Genomic DNA, 6620 nt, shown 5'->3' with positions numbered 1-6620 from the left:
GCTGTGCTCACATTCTAGGCTCATAGTCTTCGCTGACATCGTCCACTTTGATAGCTATTTGGATTGAGTTGTTGCATACTGTTTGCAGCACGCTCTCTAGCAACCAAAGCAAGAACCGTCCACAAAGTAGCCATTTTGACAATTGGAGAAAGACCTTGTCAAAATCTAGACCCCATTTTTGCTTAAAACCTTTGGCAACCAATCTGACCTTGTACTCAGCTTCCCATCGCTAGGAGGTGTGATGTACAAGTTCTTGTAGACCCAATTCCATGGCAAAGCATTCTTCCCTTTTGGCAACATTTCTAAACTAATGCTAACTCTTATGTGAAGGACCCATTTCTGATTTCATAGCTCTCTCCCACTTAAGCTTGTCTTCTCTCAACATAGCCTCATCATTGCAAAAGGACTCTTCGCAATCTGCCAACGTAATGTAGTCTAGGCTCGGCACAAACCGTTCATAGGGGCTGTGAAACTCTAGTTGACCTTCTGAATGCAACAAAGGCTGCAGGAAGAATTAGCTATCTAACTGGCATTTCAGCACTATTCAATGAATTGCCACTACTTTGTGCATTGTCAAAGCCACTACGAGCATCACTTTGCTCACGCTCTACACCCTTTGGCAAATGAATAGCACGAGGTCCTTGCGCACAGCATCCTGGAAGGTAACCAAGGCAACTTCAAACTTTGCAAATGTGCGTGATTTCAAACGTCGGGCCACATAAAGAAACTTTAAAACGTTTAGTTTTCTGAAATATAAAGAAATATTAACTAGATGTCTACTTATGTTCACATAGACCACTTTTCACCTAGATATTGCTTTCAGCTTGTTAAAAAATGCCATAACCCATTAGAAATTGGAGTTTTCAGTGTTGGTAAGAGTAAGACAATAAAGTGATGCGAGCCACAAATTAAAGCTTCCAAGCCATTGAGCACTATAGTACTCACGTTGCACAAGGCCAGACCCTGCCAATACCCCACACTAGTGACTATTCACTACTGTTATTTGAGATCTTTGATCACAGTCCAAGTTACAATGTAAGATTAACTGACACTCAAGCCTAAGTGTTTGTGGACCATGCAGACTGCAGGATTAATATAAGATTGAGTAAATAAATGGAGTCTTCTCTTTTGAGCCCAAGTGAGAATGAAAATCAAAAAGAGTCTGTGCTTGCACCTATAGAATGTACAATCTAGACCTATAAGCTATTTCTTAATGCAATAGCATAAGCAGTTCAAATATTGTACTAAGGTGGTTCAGAAAACAGTTGAAAAGCAATCTTACATTTTCCATGCTTTCTTCATTTGGTTCTTCTTCAACCTGCAGCAAACCATGTTGCTTATTTTCATAAGGTAAAGCCTCACACATGACTAAATAACTAAATATGTCCTTGCAAGTTTACCTCAGCATCCTCGTGGCCTTGTCCATGGCATGCAATTTTTAGAAACTTCAAGGTATAACTAGTGAATCCTCCAATGAACAGAACCTTTATTCCAAAAATAGCTTATGACACATTAATGCAGCAACCACGTTAAAATATATCTTGAACCAACATCAGCATTTAACATTCATATGTCAAGATCATCAATACTTACTGTGAAAAAATTGTCAATAAAGTTGCAGTTAGTAACACATGGCCATGACCAGAAGGGAGATCTGTCACAGATTGTCTTGCTAGAGCAAATGCCATAGCACCTCTAAGTCCTGTGGAAAGCCATTATGGTCTTATTGTAATCCAAAAGATCCAGTCTTATTATGATTATCCAGAAAAGGTGTGTCATAGTTACCACTAAACCAAAGGGCATGCTGCTGATTTTTGCGTATGTGTTTGGATTGGGGCCTGAAGCGATTGACTAGGGCTGAGCATGGATATACATTCCATATTCTACAGAAGATTACCAATGAAGGAAATGACTTGAATTGAAACATTAAGATAATATATTGTGAAGTTACAAAACACATTGATTAATATACCAAGATTACCTTGCAATCAGAATGCTGACCTTCCTTCCGCACAGGAATTAGGGGTAAAAGTCAAGGAGGTAAACTGCTAATTCAAGAGTATGCACCCAACGTTTTAAATAAAGATCAATTGCTTGCCACAGTCCTGAAAGGATACAATGGTAAAAAATGTAAATCCAACATTATTCCAGCTTTGCTGCTCCAGAAAAGTTCCCAATCCAATGTAGATAAATCTGAAGCCAAATAAAGACTGTCCTTGATCAGACTAACTTGATTTTGAGTTAGGAAACTGGTGTACTAATTCAAACAAGCTATCTTCACAGCCACAAAAATACCTATTTACTTTGTACTGGAAGCCTCTAAACAAAAGAAAGCTATCTATGTGTAATTCTAACTCACAACAAAGTTATGGACCAAACTACCCACCCTTGGCACTTTATGTAGGTTTTGCCCACAGAACCTGAGCCATACTACAGCTATAGGACACTCTCACCTGGCACTAGCAGATTGTCGACATGACCAAGATAATGTATCAATCACATCACACCCCAAGTCCTTAACTGAGTTCACTTCACTACAAAGAAGGAGAGAGAGAAGGAGAAAATGAAATCGAATGAAATGTTTATAAACGTCTTCGAAAGGCTAAAGTGTCCTATGAGACCAAAAGTTACAACCGTATCAGATGTGATACAATCATTGAAGATCAAGCATAAATATAAACATCCTAGATCCTAAAACAACCCCAACAGGAAAGGTATTGAAAGCTGGTAGGCAAGTAGGATACAATCTCATGTTACAAATTGTAGAATGGCAGTATGACAATGAGAAGGACACACTAATAGTGGGGGCAAAAATAATGAGTCATCCCATGAACTTGTCCATAGGCCGTTGCAACATAACATCAATCTCCTCCCTGGTGAAAAGCTAGGGAGGCCTCACCCAGTCTTGGGCAATAATACCTTGTATCCTCATGTGCACACGCCACCTATGCATAGATCTCCACGGCCTCAGCTGTCTCGAACGACCAAGTTGGACTACTCGATCAAGCAATATACCCATTCGAGGGGGTATATGAGACTGCCGTGCAACACCATTGTGGCAAGCCTACAGTCACTTGCACTGTTGGTCTCGGGTTCACACTGAGTGGACTCTCGTCCGAGCAATGACATGCCGCAGACACAGCAAGTGGTGGTCTAGTGGAAACCGTGGCCAATTCACCGCCACCACAGTTCGGAGATAGACGTAGCTAGACTGTTGGGGATATTTTGTTAGTCGTTGGCTACTCTTTATGGTTGTATATAGGCTCAGTTGGTTTTAGTCGTGTATGCTTCCTAGATGTCTTATGAGTCTAGAGTCTTGAGTCTTCTGTTCGGTCTAGCACTTCCACACTTGCCCTCTCCCCGCAAAGACAGAGCCTCAACACCCCCATTGTACCCGTGAGTCCTTACATATTGCATTGAGGAGCACCCGTAGTAGAGAGCACAACAAACTATTCTTGCCACAGGTATTTTTGGCACAACCAAGGGGACCTTAGCTGGAGTCTCACTCCGCTAAATGTACATGGTCAAGATGCTAGTTGGTTTAGTCTCTCATTTGGCCTAGCCAATTGGTCTAGACTCGTCTAGTTTAGCCTAGTTTAGTCCACCTTCGTCTTCGTCCAGCTTGGTCTAGCTAGTCTTTGCCTCGTCCAACTTGGTCTAGCTGGTCTAGTAGCTGTTGTGGTCTAGTCGAGTCTAGCCTGGTCTAGTCGAGTATGATCTAGTGGGTCTAAACTGTCCAACAAGTTCAAAGGTCTTCGTGCCCAGAGCTTGGGTGGGTCTATTGCTACTGCATGACACACAAGGCAGTGTAAAGATCGACAAAGCCCACTACGGAGCCCTCTGCACTACTACCACAGAAAGTGCCAGCCTTTCTTACCAACTAGAAGTCCTCCACCCCCGCTTCCACTACCCTCTTTGGAATCTACCTCAACGAGCTCCTCACCACCCTTTCACTTTCCCCAATACACTTTCCACCAACTGTGCTATAACCGGCTTCTGAGCAGTCTGCAATGAAGGAGCCGACAAGCATTCTAGCTAAGGTGAACATAAAGTTTCCAACTTTCAAAGGACTCTCCACAGAGGATGCAGACGATGCTAGGAGGTTTGCATCCCTACGTAGAGGTCGCGGCCTAAACAGAGAAGATGGCCACCTAGTGCTCTTTCCATCCACCTTCAATGGCTTAGCAAACATATGGTACAGCCAGTTTGCAAAGAACCACTTTAAGACTTGGGCAACACTAAGGCGACAGTTCCGTTGAAGCTTTCAAACCAAGCGACTTTCAAGAGAAGGTTTTGGATGAGTTGACAAACTTAGTGCCCCAACCAGATGAGATTTTTCAAAACTCACGACAAGAACAAAGTCTCTTATCGCCAACCTTCCCCAGCAACCAGGAGAATTCATGGTCAAGAAGTGGGCGGAGAAGGCTCTCCCCAATATGTTGTGAAGGATTGGGGAGCTGGCCTCTACAACACCTCAAGCCAACACAAAGAAAAGAGGATGAAGAGAATAGGTCTCTCAAGATAATATGGGCGGATCCTTGCTCACAAATTTGGGCAGCCTCACTCACACTCAACCTCGACTAGCTCCGACTAGCTTCCCTCAACACTACCATAGCCCCAGCTATGACAATTGCACTCAAGGAAGCAAAAACACCACTTAAATTTGGTAAAAAAAACCAACAGAAAACAAAAAAAAACAAAATTGTACTTCTGATCATAAAAACCATAGTCTCACACTATCTCAACATCCCTTACATATGCGAGATGGGGCTCCATAGTCGCTCCCAACCATGTACATAAACCCATCAAAAACCATACCAATCAAGAGCTATTCAGAAAACTCAAAAAAAACCATGGGGAACATGGGGAAAAACTCTCCCATTCACAGGAGTCTACGCCTATGGTCTGATGTAGCTCATGTCTCTCTCCAAGAGGGCATCCTCCACATGAATGCCCCCTTCGGCCTTACTGCCACCTCTGTGAAAAGTCTGGGCATGATGACAAGGATTGCTACTACCTAAAGGTGGAAACTACAGTAGAGCCTTGCTCCCACTCTTCAACAAGGGTTGGCACCTGCATCCAACACGGTTTTCCCCTATGGCCACCAAACCACATGCCACCTTTGCTGACTACACGTTCTATGCAAGGTATGCAAAGCACTTTTCTATTTTAAAGCTTTTATCATGCTAATGTTTTGTCAGCCCCTCAGAGCTTCTACACCTAAGCATCCGCCTCCATGCAGCAGGAGCAAAGACCACCTCGACACCAACTCGACCATCCAATCGTCCATTTGTGCTACAGATGCCGGGATTATGGGCGTTACCAAAGCAAATGTCCCCTGCAAGAAGGGTCTCCTCCTTGCCGTCATTGCCCTGAGGCTAAGGATCACTACAGTAAGAATTGTCCCAAACAACACGCATCCACATCTTTGAGCCCAATTCAAAGCCAACCTGAATTCACATTTCCCAAAATCAATCTGATAGTAGCTAGCAACATCCCTCAACCGCCACCTTCTAATCACGTGATGGTCCCTAAGGACAAGTTGCAACAGGTGGAGGAGTCCGCTGGTGTCCTCACTCGGGCACAGAGGGCAGCCCTTGGCCTCGGTCTTCAAGCAAGTTCAACTCTTGCACCAACTGTCTCACCAGTGAATACACCTCCAAAAGTTGACAAGCCATCCACTGGGCCCAAGGGCGGACCACCTTCTCTACTCTCAGATATTGATGGGGCTTTCTTGGAAGCACTTGCTGATCTACATCAGATCAAGGTACCAAAGAAGGCGCTAATACAAAGAGAAAAGCATACAGCAGAGGATATCTTGAAGGACACCTTCCAACAAGTGTTTCTCTATGATATGCTTCGGCTAGATGCGGGTTTTTGAAGTGCAACCCTTGTAGCTATTCAGTTTCTTTACCCAGGAGCAGGTCCTAGGGGAGGGCACCTCTCAGTGTCACCATCAGAGTCCTATATGATCTCCTACCCTGCTCCTTCCCTCACTGATTATAGAAGCCCTCCTCTCATTGTGTCCATCTTGGGGCGGTAGTTCTTAGGTGTGATAGTGGATAATGGATTTGGCATCAACCTCATGTTTGAGTTTACTATGTTGGCATTAGGTATGCAGCCTAACTAACCCACCCCCTTCACAGTTACTTTAGCCGACTAGAGGACAGTGTACCCATTGGGCATAGTGGACAAGGTACCTCTAGGTACAAGACTTCACCTTTGGCTTGGATTTTGTTGTGGTTTGTCTTCCCCAAGTTGAGGGCAGCTTTCCTTGGTTCATCGGCAAACCATGGCTACAGCACACTAAATCACTACATGACTGGGGTGCATCATAGTTCCTTGTCCATGGAGTCCAACCCTGAACTGGAACAGCCCACTCCACCTGATGAATCAAAGGAGGACCTGCTTGAGTGGTTGGAAGCTACCAAGTCTATGCCTTGTTATGTGGTTTCTATTAAATTTTTGCCTGAGGATTCTCAATTTCCCTTGTCCTTACAATGGTGTTGCCTAGCCCAAAAGGTGTCAAGGTCATAGAGGTTGATGACTCAGATGCTCCTACTGTCACAAATTGATGACGTGGCAATACTGCCCTGACACACACAGCGGTAGACTAATAA

This window comes from Adiantum capillus-veneris, chromosome 4, assembly GCF_014529385.1.
Source record: "Adiantum capillus-veneris isolate H3 chromosome 4, ASM1452938v2, whole genome shotgun sequence".
Classification (NCBI taxonomy): domain Eukaryota; kingdom Viridiplantae; phylum Streptophyta; class Polypodiopsida; order Polypodiales; family Pteridaceae; genus Adiantum; species Adiantum capillus-veneris.
Note: the sequence above shows the minus strand (reverse complement) of the source record.